The following is a 14,140-nucleotide window of genomic DNA, read 5'->3' on the forward strand; positions in this document are numbered from 1 at the left end:
TTTAAACGCAGAGCTCTGTGCTGGGGGAGAATGAATCTCACATTGGAAATGTGGCAGGTTTTTATTCAAAAACGTGTTATCTCAAGCTGTACAATTAAGGCCCAGTATCCTCATCCTCCCGCCTCACTGCAGGGACCAAGAAGTGTGTGTGGGGGGGACTTGCTGCAGGTGCCTAGTAGAGACCCAGCAAAATGTGAACCCCTCTGACCAGCAGAGAGCAGCAGAGGGCTGTGCTGATGGGGAACTTCCCTGGGACCAGAGAAGGGTAGAGTAAGGCTGCTTCAGCAATGGCCCAAGAGCCCAAACTGGAGCCAGCAAGGCAGTCTGGGAAGCCTGAGGCTGAACTCTACGGAGTCAAATGGTCAAGGTTCACGAGAACCTTGTGCTGCTTCATTTGGGAAGTAACGAGACAGCAGCATTCACGATGTCCGAACAAAGAACAAGAAAGAGGATGAGCAAGAAGACTGTCTAGCCCTTCATCACATGGAAGAAAGCTGAACAGCCGGAGGTTAGAAAGCACAGGAAGTGGGTGGTAGACAGGGATTGAGGCTGGATTTTTAAATCCCACCTTCTGTTCATTTTAAGGAGCCACAAAATCCAAAACTTTTCAGGAACTCTCCAAAAGGTGGCCGGGGAATCCTGTGTTATCTCTTACGTGGAAAGTAAGTTTTATTGGTAACTGGGATAACTGGAAGGGAGATGGGCAGAGATGGTAAAAAGAAACTGCCAGAAAAGGTGCTTTGGGGATAACATTGTTAATAAAGATAAACTACCGTCTCTGATATTTACTTCTTATTTTGTTTCAACAGTAAATCTAGTGATACATATTTGAGAAAATTCAGTTTATTTTTTTTCCCATGTAAACAATCACTTAAGTATTTCAATGATAATTCTCAGGTGGGTCAAAGCATCAAGATGAGTCAAAACAAAACTGTTAGTTTTTTGGGGAAAACTTTAAAAGTAAGATAATTCCTGCTGTTAGAAGAGACTTGATATGTTAAGAACTAAGCTTTAGAAGTAGTAATTGATAATATTTTTTGAGTACGTACTCTGTGCAGGGCATTGTTCTGTTGTTCTGTGCACTTTTTGTAGACCAGTGGTTTTCTGACTGCCCATGTCAGGATCTGCTGGGGATTGTTACAAGCGTAAATTCTCGGGTCACCCCAGAACTACCAAATCAGAAACTCCAGGAGTGGGGTCCAGCCATCTGTGTAATTAGAGCAAACTCTCCAGGTGATTCTAGTACTTGCTAAAGTTGGAGCATGTATTTACCACCAGTGTTGAATATTGTATTTAATCCTTACAACAACCTTAAGAATTAAGGATCTTTATTTTCACCCTCCACTTTATAGCTGGAAAATCTGAGGCCGGAGAAGTTAAATGATTTACTCAATGACACTGAGTTCCTAAGTAGCACAATGGGATTTGAATCCAGGCAGTGTGACTTCAGAGCTTATGTTCTTGATGTCTTTCAGAGAGTGCTACTAAGCCTCTCGTGGGATCTGGCTTCTGCCCTATGGCACTTACAACATTGAATTCACTCATTAAAAGCAATGTGTGTAATAGGTAGATCTCTGAGTATGCATGCAACTCCACACACATATGAGGGTGTGTGTTGCCAAAGGTAGCTGGTAGTGACTGAAATTTTATTATTCTTCCTGTCTTCCTGCTAGGTCAATTGAAGATAATCAGTCAAAAGTGGTCAGTTGTGAAAAGCATAGAGAAATGAGAATTTGCAGTAGCTAAACAGTGATTTTCAAACTTAAATGGATATCTCAATCACCTGCTTTGAGAAGATCCTGGATACAGGGAAGCCTGAGGTGTCCGGGCAAAAATTGTGAATGGTCTAAGGAAGGGAGACAGTTCAGGAACAGACTTTGGAGGGTTTAGTTCCTTTCCCTGAGAGTTTCTGAAAATTCACTCTACTTGATTTTCACCCTAAAGCTATTTGATCATTTAGATCAGAAAAGACAAATTTGTAAAGAGTGCATAATTAAAAGACTGACTTTTTGTGGCAAAGGAGTTTTACATTCTGAGGGTGTGTGTGTGTGTGTGTGTGTGTGTGTGTGTGTGTGTGTGTTGGGAAAGGGAGCCTGGTGCATAGCCAGCTGGCCCCTAGACTCAAATGGCTTTGATCATATGCATAGTAGTCAGTGATTAAATTCAGTGTCTTTTGTGTTTAAATTCTTGCAGTGGCCCAAACACTAGGTTAGGAGCTATGGATACAAGGTAGATAATACAATCTTGACTTTATATCTTTTTTTAAAAGATTTTATTTATTTATTCACGAGAGACACAGAGAGAGAGGCAGGGACACAGGCAGAGGGAGAAGCAGGCTACATGCAGGGAGCCTGATGTGGGACTCGACCCCGGGACCCCAGGATCACACCCTGAGCCGAAGGCAGGCACTAAGCCACTGAGCCACCCAGGCGTCCCACATGTATTACTGTGTTAATATAAAATGTTTACAACAATAAACCAGATAGGATGAGATAAAGATGGAAGAGTTCTTGTCAATTATGAATACGTGGCCATGCTTCATACTTGAAGTGCCATTTTCTTATTTTTCACCTATATGTGCATTATTAAAATAATTTGTAATGCACACTTTTTTTTTAGTTTTTTTAATTGGAGTTCAATTTGCCAACATATAACACCCAGTGCTCATCCTGCCTAGTACCAACCCCTCAGTAATGCACACTTTTTTATTTTGTAGAAATCCTTTTCAGTCATGTTGCAGCTAAATTGAGTTAGTATAATATGTAAATCTGTATAATGATCCAACCTTATGTGCTTAGATAGCTGGGAAATGAATAGATCACCATCACCATCAATTCTTTTTTTTTTTTTAAGTCTTCTTTTTTTTTATTTTTGAAAAAATTTTTTAATTTATTTTTTATTGGTGTTCAATTTGCCAACATATAGAATAACACCCAGTGCTCATCCCATCAAGTGTCCCCCTCAGTGCCCATCACCTAGTCACCCCCACCCCCCGCCCACCTCCCTTTCTATCACCATCAATTCTTCAGCATTGTAGGGTTTCCACTCATATTTCAAATATTTTGTGTAGGGTCCATGAGACATTTCCGATTTATAGGTGTACTGATTAAGAGCACCAGTTTTTCTTACTTCCCACCACCATAAAGAGATTCTTACATATATGCAAAAGGAGGCAGTTGCCAGGATGTCACAATAGCCTGTTTGTAAGAATGAAAAACTGTCTGGAGACGTAGTGACCAGCACTAGGTAAGTTTTAAATGAATTGTATTTTATTCACTCTTTAAAAAAGTTAAATTATTTAGATCAACATGTATCAACATGGATATATAAAATATAAGTAAAATCGTAAGTGAACAAGGCAAGTTGCAGAATAAAATATGTAGTATTATATTATTCTTTTAATTTACAAACACATGAAATAATAGTATATTCTATTCAGGAATTCATATATAACTCATAAAGCAGAAATGAGTGGGAAGAGATGCCCTGGGCTAAAGGAACAGGCATAAGATTAGGGAGAGATTACAAAGGACAGTTTAAATGTGACAAAATATTAATTTTTTAAAGTTTGGGGAACATATACATGGTATTTTGTTACATTCCCCTATGTTTTCCTATATGTTGGAGATATTTCATAATAAAAATGAGGGCATAATAACAAAAGTAAAAATCGTTGAGTTGGGCACCTGCGTGGCTCAGTGGCTGAGCGTCTGCCTTTGGCCTAGGTCATGATCCTGGGATCCTGGGATGGAGTCCTGCCTTGGGCTTCCCACAGGGAGCCTGCTTCTCCTCTGCCTGTGTCTCTGCCTCTCTCTCTGTGTCTCTTATGAATAAATAAATAAAATCTTTTAAAAAACCATTGAGTGGAAATAATAGTTTCAATCATTAAAACTAAAGCTATTCTTTTTAAAAAGATCTAGCAATAAAATATCATTCATAACTGGGAACAAGAGAAAAGGGAAGTGAATTTTTGAAAATATAGTTACTTTTCTAAAGAAATCTGAATTGTTTTTTAAATATTTTATTTACTTATTCATGAGAGACACAGAGAAAGGCGGAGACAGCAGCACCAGGCTCCATGCAAGGAGCCCGATGTGGAACTCGATCCTGGGACTCCGGGATCATGCCCTGAGCCGAAGGCAGATGCCCAACCACTAAACCTCCCAGCCATCCCTGAATTATTTTTATTTATGCGAGAAATAAACCTGGGATGCACAAATCAATCAACTTATAACAGAAGAATATTTAAGAAGCTAACTTTTGGTATAACTATAAAAGATGAATCTGAGGAGAGAACTAGTTCCTCAATCCAGCTCTCCAGTCCAGGAAAAAGACTAAATCCAACAAGGCAAACATAATGCCCTTTCTAGAGATCTACATAAGCCCCTAAGTGCCAGTAGAGCTTGGTAATTAAATTGATATTGATTATGAGGAAGAGAGAGAAACACAAAACAAATGTTAAAATTATTTATTTTTAAATTTTTCACTTCAATGTAGTTAACTTGTATTATTAGTTTCAAGAGTAGAATTTAGTGATTCATCAGTCTCATATAATACTCAGTGCCCACTCCATCATGTGCCCTCCTTAATGCCCATCACCCAGTTACCCCATCGCCCCACCACCTTCCCCTCCAGCAACCCTCAGTTTGTTTCCTAGAGTTAAGAATCTCTTATGTTTGTCTCCCTCTCTATTTTCATCTTATTTTATTTATTATCTTAATTTTCCTTCCCTTCCATTATGTTCATCTGTTTTGTTTCAGAAATTCCACATATGAGTGAGATCATATGGCATTTGTCTTTCCCTGGCTGACTTATTTATCCTAACATAATACCCTCTTGTTCTACCCATGTTGTTACAAATGGCAAGATTTCATTCTTTTTTTATGGCTGAGTAATATTCTATTGCACACACACATGAACACACATGCACACACACACCCATCTTCTTTATCCATTCAACAAGTGTTGAGATTCTCAACTGGGTATCTGGTAAGAGAAAAGAAAAAAAAAAGAAAAGAAAAGGCTTAGTGAGCCAAGTGTGTTGGGAAGATAAATTAGACACTTGAGTTTTGATGTGTCAAAATGAAATAAATAGATCCAGTATAAGGAGGTGATGGCTGGAAACATAGATCTAGGATAAAGCTGAAAGGGTGGATATATTTATTAAAGGAAAGGCCAAAATTTGAAGTTAAAAAGTGCAAAGGGACATAAATAAACTGAGGATTGTTAGAAAAAGAGAAGTCAGAGAAGGAAAATGGTAACTTGTAACAGAGTTCCTAGCAATAGGTCTCAACAGTGTAAAATGCTACAGAAAGATAAAACAAAACAAAAGAAAACAGTACTGCAGATGTTGATACCAAGATGTCAGTGGTCATTGGCAAGATCTGAGAGCTTAGTTTCATTTAGTTTCAGTAGCATGGGTATGGGGGTAAGAAAAACTGTCAAATGACCATCAGCTATAAAAATTGAGTTCACTCAGTACTGCCTGTGTGTTTGTTATGGGCCAAATCATATGCCACAAAAAAAGATAGATTGAAGTCCCAACTCCTGGTACCTGTGAATATGATTTTATTTGGAAAATAGGGTCTTTATAGACATAATCTCATACCAAAGTAGAGTGTGCCCTTAATCTGATATGACTGGTCTCTGTATAAGAAGCTGGGACAGAACAGACACAGAGGGGACCACCACGTGATAATGAGGTTACAGAGCAAAGATACGGAATGAGAAGGATGATTATCAAGCCCCAGGAGCCAGGAGGGAGCGTGGCCTGGGAGATGACACCTTGATTTCAGACTTCCAGCTTCTGGAACTGTGAGGGAATACATTTCTGTCATTTTTAACACACCCAGTTTGTGGTGCCTTGTTACAGAGCCCCAAGAAAGTAATACCATGGGGATTTGCACAGTGAATGTGAGATGAGCTAGTAGACGAAGTTTATATGATTAGTTGGCTTACGAAAGGCAGCAGCAGTCAGTAGAAAATTTCCCCATATAATTAATTATTAGGCATGTCCACAGAAAGGGAAGGAGGAGAGAAAATATTATATTAGAAGTCATAAAGGGGGAGCCGGATTTTAGAGTAGGTTATAAGACTGGGTTGAGAGGTGAGGCAGGGAGATTAAGTCTGGCAAAGACTGGCCCGGTTTCCTCAGGAAACTTTTCACATGAAGCAGAGAGGGTGGGAGGGAAGCCTCCACTCAGTGATCTCTGAGATTTCAGTAAAACATTAAATTTATGTACTGAAACGAGTGCAGAAGTAGGGCTGAGGACCCAGGGAGAGTAGGAAGACCAAGGAGTAGATTAAGAGATCTGCGAAGTGTGCTGAGGAGGGCTGGCTTGATTCATGGGTCCCCACAAATCCAAGTCTGGAGGAGTTCAGCCTTGGGACCCAGAAGCAGTACTTACTACCCAGGTAGAAATGTGCAGAGGCTCAGAACAGACAAAGTCCAGCCTCCGTGATACATGTGGAATGGAGGCCTGGGGATTTGGTGTCACCTGTCCAAGCTGAAGAGTGACAGGTTTGGAATGTAGATCTCAGACTCCTGCACTTGTAAGCACGTCACTGCACTATAGTGGAGATTAAAATCCCTAAAACTATGGAAATAAGTTAGCTTCTAAATTTAGTTCCTAAGAAAGTGTGTGTATGTATTATAATATGATTTTTTGTTGTTTTTTTTTTTTACCCCACACCCATATAAAATAAATATCATCATTAATGTCTGGAATTGGAACCAGGTTAAATAGTTGGTGTTATTTGGTTCATAGACTCTTACTTCTAGTAGTGACTGGCAAAACAAGAGGAGAAATGTGACCAACAATAAGGTAGGGATACAATTAGAGTCAAAGACAATGTTTACGTCCATTTTCTCAATGAAAATGGTAGTCATTGAAATAGTCTCAGGGTGCTCCATTCTTGTCTAAACTATTAAACTATGAAAATGGGTATTAGATACTGTTTTAATTAGCATAATTTTCATAGCGGTTGTTGAGAGTGAGGGGCCTGGAGCCCAAACACGGCTCTGGGCTCACATGTGGGCTCTGCCTTTATTTGAACATCTGCAAATAACCTCCATCTAGAAGACCCACTTTCGAATCTGTAACATGGTTGTGACTCTAGTAGCGACATAGGTTTGCTTTCAGTAGTAAATAAGGAAAAGCGTTGTAAGCCATTCTGCATACTTTCCACAACACAGCAATCATTTGTACAAGGAACTACTTAACTGAAGGGCAGTTAAGTTTTAGGTGAAAACTTCCCATGTGCATTCTTCTTTTTTTAATTTAGATTCAATTTACCAACATAGAGTATAACACCCAGTGCTCATCCCATCAAGTGCCCTCCTTAGTGCCCATTACGCAGCTACCCCATCCATCCCCCCAAGACCTCCCCTTCTGCAACCCTTTGTTTCCCAGAGTTAGGAGTCTCTTAGGGTTTGTTTTCCCTCTATTTTTTTCCCACTCAGTTTCCCTCCTTTCCCTTATAATCCCTTTTACTATTTCTTATATTCCCCATATGAGTGAACCATATGATGATTGTCTTTCTCCAATTTACTTATTTCACTCAGCATAATACCCTCCAGTTGCACCCATATTGAAGCAAATGGTGGATATTTGTCCTTTCTGATGGCTAATATTCCACACACACACACACATCTTCTTTATCCATTCATCTGTTGAAGGACATTGTGGCTCCTTCCACAGTTTGGCTATTGTGGACATCATGGCTGTGAATATTGGCGTGCAGGTATCGTTTCACTGCATTTGTATCTTTGGGGTAAATACCCAGTAGTGTAATTGCTGGGTTGTAGGGTAGCTCTATTTTTAACTTCTTGAGGAACCTCCACACTGTTTTCCAGAGTGGCTGCACCAGCCTGCATTCCCACCAACAGTGTAAGAAGGTTCTCCTTTCTCTGCATCCTCGCATCTGTCATTTCCTGACTTGTTAATTTTAGTCATTCTGACTGGTGTGAGGTGGTATCTCATTGTGGTTTTGATTTGTATTTCCCTGATGGCAAGTGATGCGGAGCATTTTGTCATGTGCTTGTTGGCCATGTCTATGTCTTCTTTGGAGAAATGTCTGTTTATGTCTTTTTCCCATTTCATGACTGGATTGTTTGTTTCTCTGGTGTTGAATTTAATAAGTTCTTTATAGATCTTGGATACTAGCCCTTTATCTGATATGTCATTTGCAAATAATATCTTCTCCCATTCCATAGGTTGTCTTTTAGTTTTATTGACTGTTTCCTTCACTGTGCAGAAGCTTATCTTGATGAAATCCCAATAGTTCATTTTACTTTTGTTTCCTTTGCCTTCTTGATGTGTCTTGCAAGAAGTTGCCGTGGCCAAGTTCAACAAGGTTGTTACTATGTTCTCCTTTAGGATTTGATGGATTCTTGTCTCACATTTAGATCTTTCAACTATTTTGAGTTTATCTTTGTGAATGGTGTAAGAGAATGGTCTAGTTTCATTCTTCTGCATGCAGCTGTCAAATTTTCCCAGCACCATTTATTGAAGAGACTGTCTTTTTTCCAGTGTATATTCTTTCCTGTTCTGTTGAAGATTAGTTGACCATAGAGTTGAGGGTCCATTTCTCCATTCTGTTCCATTGATCCATGTGTCTGTTTTTGTTCACATGCATTATTCTGATTTCTGAGATGATTGGCCCTCATTTTTCCTCTCTCTGTTCAACTTTCTTTCTTTTTAGTCTGCTCTTTATTTTTTTGACTTGGCTGTCTAATTTTTAATCACTAAAAGCTAGTTTTTTAATCACTTACCAAACACTGTGGGGTTTTTTTCTTCCTTTAGGAATCTGATCACTTTTTATGAATGCTGGAAGGACAGAACAATAAATATCACGTGCCATGCTTAGCCAACCATCCATAACTACAGTCCCTGCAGAGTAACTGGACAAGAAAGACATGCGGGGGGAAAAAATAACAAACAAAAACCAACCTAACAAATAAAGAACATTTGGCAGGCTTTTTACACACAGGCTATGTCCTGTTTTCAGATGCCAAACTGAATAAAAACAGTTTTAAAAAAGGCAAACATTTGCAGAAGAGCCCATGAAGGAATCTTAGTTGTCCTCCTAGACAAAAAGGAAACAATGAATCAGAGGTCCTTTTAAGTTCCTCATTCATTTTCCTGACAGTTAAATTTGTTTTTTACCTTCCACTTTGCATAAGGTAAGGCATAAAGTATATACATATAGCCAATGCCAAACATATTGATTGATACTATTAAAATTATTATATTATTCTGATATTTCTAAATTAGTTTAAGTTTTATATTATAGGTCTAATGAGTGAATTAATTTTTAAAACTCAGTTATGTAGTATTTTAGTGTGATGTTAAAATGGAAAAGAGGCTCAGAAGTGTCTACAAATATAATTAATTTCTTCTGGTCAGTGTTATACTTCTCAGGGTAGCCTTTTGAGAATTTGGAAGGTTTTAGTTCTTGGGAATGTGTAGGCATTAGGACAGGTTACTTTTCCCTGTGGTTTCTTTTTTTTCTTTTAAAATGTCTTTGTGGGTAGCTTACTGAGCTATTCAAACAGACCTGTATAGCTGTTAGGTGAAGAGGAATGTTTTGACTTAGAAACTTTCTTGTTAGAATTTAGAGTTCTTTTGATGTTTGGTTGCTTTAACTTTTGTCAAAAAAGAAAATAGAGCAAGTTCTCTGAACATTGTAATCTTTTTTTTTTAAGATTTTATTTATTTGCGAGAGAAAAGACAGAGATGGTGACAGAAATAGTGAGAGAGAGCATGATCAGGGAAGAGAAGGAGAAGCAGACTCCCCTTTGAGCAGGGAGCCCGACATGGGGCTTGATTCCAGGACCCCGGGACCATGACCCAAGCCAAAGGCAGATGTTTAACTGACTGAGCCACCCAGAGGCCCCTGAACCTTGTAATCTGTATATGACATCAACATTTATTCAAATGAGTTTGAGTAACCAGAGTTGTGATTTCAAATTGAAGACAGAAGAATCTGTTACACATCATGATGACCTAAAAATCAATTACTTCAGTCATATCCATGAACATGGTTTTGGTTTTCATCTGCATTTGTCTGGCATTCTTAGTTCACAAAAGGGGGACCCATGGATTTAAGAGGAGAAATTCGTTCTTTCTAACGAATTTCTAAGAAATTCGTTCTTTGATTTGTTCATCTAAGAATGACTATGATGTTAATTAGCTTTACTCAGTGGTTATCTAGATATTAAATAAGCATGCAAAAGCGTGCCATTCAAAGTACAGACTGCTCATGGGCAATTCTCTGACAAAAAAAAAACGATATTATTTTATTCATGTTATATTTCTTTTTTTTCTTAAGATTTTATTTATTCATGAGAGACACAGAGAGAGAGAGGTGGAGACATAGGCAGAGGGAGAAGCAGGCTCCCTGAGGGGAGCCTAATATGGGACTGGATCCCAAGAACCCTGGGATCACAATCTGAGCCAAAGGCAGATGCTCAATTACTGAGCCACCCAGGTGCCACTGAATAGATTTTTAAATGATAGCACTCTACTGAGGACAGTTTGATTCAGTTATTATTAATTGGGAGGGCTGAGGGAAAAAAGTCTATGAGGAAATATTAGGGAACTTTTTTGGGATCTCTTTTCAAGACTATGCTTTTTTGTAAACATAGAGTGGTTTTAGGGAGCCGGATTGCTGATTATCAATACCTTTGCATTCTGTTACGTTCCCAGTATAAGGACACAGACATAAAGGTCAAACGGATTTGGTGTGTTTCCTTGAGATATGTCTGCACCTGCTTTGGCCACATTGAAGCTGTATTCTGTTTAAAAATAGTGAATACCATTTCTCTGGGAGTAGCAGAGTTCACATCCTTCTTTTCCTTCTCTGTAGTAGCTCTTAAAGCAGTTCAGTTAGAATATTTTAGCTGTTAAGTTGATAAAGAGTACATTTATAATAATCACCCACTAGAATTATAAAAGAACTTATCAAAAATGTTTTAAATCTCAAAATGTAGAAATACTGACCCAATTCCATCACCCTATCCTATTCGCCCACAACTCAGATTTGACAAGTGTTAACTTCTTGCCATCTTTGCTTCATCTCTGTGTCTGGCCTTTCAAGATATATGACACTTTACTGTCATACTTGAGCTAGAACCTACAAAAATTAAAAACCTATTCTACATAACCACTAATACACTTCAGAAAATTAGTGAAAATTGCATAGAGAGAGAGAGAGAAAGCACAAGCAGAACAGGCAACGGAAGGAGAGAGAAACTTGAGCCTGAAGTGGGACTTGATTTCACCACCCTGAGATCACGACCTGAGCCAAAAACAAAAGTCAGACCCTTAACTGCTGTGCCACCCAGGTGCTACTGAAAAATTCTTTTAAAGTTGGTTTTGATAAGCCAGGGAGCAATGAGACCAGCTACCCATCTGCCTGAACAGCCACCTCATGTCCTGGGATGTGTGGATGAGTTTAATGACTCTGATCTGGTGGTGGCATATACCCCAGTCACTAACATGACACAGAGGATAATGGATAAAATGGCTTTGGCTTCCTTTATGAAAGGTATGTTGCCCAAAGACAAATGTTTCATTATTAGGCAACCTTCACATGTTAAACTTGAAGTTTGTTTTGCAAGTTGAATTTATTTACTTAGCCTATACTTTGGTAGTTTTCACCAGGGGCAAGGACTCTTAATCCACCTGCCATGTAGGATCGGTGTGGGGCTACAGGTGAGGGTATGTGGGTGAGACGTGACATAGACTTACTGGAGATTTCTTTCTTTTTTTTAAAAAAAAAGATTTTATTTATTCATGAGACACACACACACACAGAGAGACAGAGACACAGGCAGAGGAAAAAGCAGGTTCAAGAGGAGCCCGATGTGGGACTTGATCTCGGAATTCTGGGATCACACCCTGAGCTGAAGGCTGATGCTTAACCACTGAGCCATAAATTACATATATTACCTTCACCCCTCTCATCCTTGAAATCTGGGCTGTTATGAGTCATTATTATTCTATGATGTGTAATCTAAAAAGTAAGGTTGGAATAGGAAAAAATAGTTTGGACTCTTCTTAGATGATTTCAGTCTTTATCCCTGGATCACTTTCTTCTGTTGGTGATTCTTCATTGCAGCTTCTAGATCTCTGACTTCTGCCCGTTTCCTTTACCCACATTGGCCCTGTGCTCTGACTGACCAGTGTTCATTCTCTACTGATCTGGTTTTCCATGCTTCCACCATTTGATCATTTATCACATCTCTTTTTAAGTCAAGAAGCATTTACAGAAGCCACAGGGACTAGTCTCCCTGCCTGCAGTGTATGCTCCCTGCTGCTTTCCATCCTTGGAGTCTCATGGCTCATTGAAGTCTATCCTTTTTGAATATAAGCAGCCAATTCACCTGCCATGCCAACCTGTTCCAATCATAGCTCCTCTCTTGCCATATCATTCTACATTTGTCTGACTCATGCTATTCAGCCCAAGTGCTCATGTTTTGACCTTCACAGTATTTGTATACTGCTTGAGAAAATCAGTGAAATTAGTATTGTCCTCATAAAAATGCCACAGCCTTATTCCATGTTTGGAAGGATGAATAGTTTTGAAAGATATGGCGACACTATGAAAATAAATACCTTTTCCTTCTTCATGTAGACATTGTCCTGAGTGAGATTTAAATACTGTGTTAAAATTAATAAGAATCCTGGGATGTAATACATGAAATTATTTTAAAAAGTATTTAAAAGGAGGTCATAAGTTGGACTTCAAAAGTTTCTGACATTTCTATTAGTAATAGGTCAATTAACCACTTATTGGGTGGATTACTTCTACAGATTATGAACTCATCCATTATGAATGTTATGAGCTTAATTCTAAGGAATGTTCTTGACTCCAAAGAACCTGGAGGTATACTCTAACTTCACTTGTGATTTTTGTATTCTGATTATTTGCTGCAATTTATTTCTACTGGCAAAGTATTTTCATGTGATAGGTATTAGTACTCTTGGCAGAAAAAAAATTGGTGAGAAAAAACCACCTACCAAATTCTCAAGTATTTCCACTGATTATTTTAAGTATTTTTTTCTTTTTAATTTTTAAAATTATTTTAATCACCAAGGTAATAGTCACCCTAAAAAAAGCTAAGCAATACAAACTGAAGAAAAAAAAAAAGAGAACTTTTGCTTTTATCCTAACCACAGCTTCCTCCACACCATACATGTGTATATTTAAATTTTTCTGTATCTTTTTAAGATAATGTATACATGCATATATACCTGGTTCCATAAATAGACATATATTTTTACATATATATGTAGGCACACAGATCAGTTTCTTTATCATAATGGGATCACACTAAAACAATGCTGCAAATAGTTTTTTAAAAAGATTTATTTATTTTAAAAAGAGAGAGAGTGAGGGGAGGGATAGAAAGAGAGAGAGAGAGAGAATCTCAAGCAGAATCCCCATGGAGCCTGGAGCCTGATGTGGAGCTCGATCTCACGACCCTGAGATCATGACCTGAGCCGAAACCAAAAGTTGGATGCTCAACTGACTGAGCCGCCCGGGTCCCCCTGCAAATGGTTTTTTTAAATGACATGTCATTTGTATCTTTTCATATATTTACATTGAGCCAAAATGATAGAAAAGATTTTCAGGACCTAATTTAGAGACACATACTTAAGAATAGTATGTGACACCAATAAACCTAAATAATTGTAACTTGGTTTTGTGTTCTCTAGGATGAGTTGATATGATTATTTATATTTTTCATACATGGCAGGAAGAACAATCATGGGAATTGCTGATAAATGATGGCTACAGTACTTTCAGAAAACCATCATGTGTTTATAGCAGCAATGTCCACAATAGCCAAACTGTGGAAGGAGCTTCGGTGTCCATAGAAAGATGAATGGATAAAGAAGATGTGGTCTATGTATACAATGGAATATTCCTCAGCCATTAGAAACGACAAATACCCACCATTTGCTTCGACGTGGATGGAACTGGAGGGTATTATGCTGAGTGAAATAAGTCAGTCGGAGAAGGACAAACATTATATGGTCTCATTCATTTGGGGGATATAAAAAATAGTGAAAGGGAATAAAGGGGGAAGGAGAAAAAAATGAACGGGAAATATCAGAAAGGGAGACAGAAC

General features: G+C 38.4%; 1 protein-coding gene across 4 annotated transcripts in view; it reads left to right on the forward strand.

The window, feature by feature from the left end:
* The first annotated feature begins 326 nt into the window (after positions 1–326).
* Positions 327–14,140, forward strand: part of ABCA6 (ATP binding cassette subfamily A member 6) — a 114,559-nt gene continuing 100,745 nt past the window's right edge. The window contains exons 1-2 of one of the 4 annotated variants that reach the window (XM_035721586.2): positions 327–508; positions 586–662. The gene's annotated coding sequence lies outside the window, so the exon portion shown is untranslated. Of the gene's footprint in view, positions 663–14,140 lie in introns of all 4 variants that reach the window. The other 3 variants (XM_035721591.2, XM_049113955.1, XM_035721587.2) reach the window with 3 other exon arrangements.

The sequence above is a fragment of the Canis lupus genome, chromosome 9, assembly GCF_003254725.2.
Source record: "Canis lupus dingo isolate Sandy chromosome 9, ASM325472v2, whole genome shotgun sequence".
Classification (NCBI taxonomy): domain Eukaryota; kingdom Metazoa; phylum Chordata; class Mammalia; order Carnivora; family Canidae; genus Canis; species Canis lupus.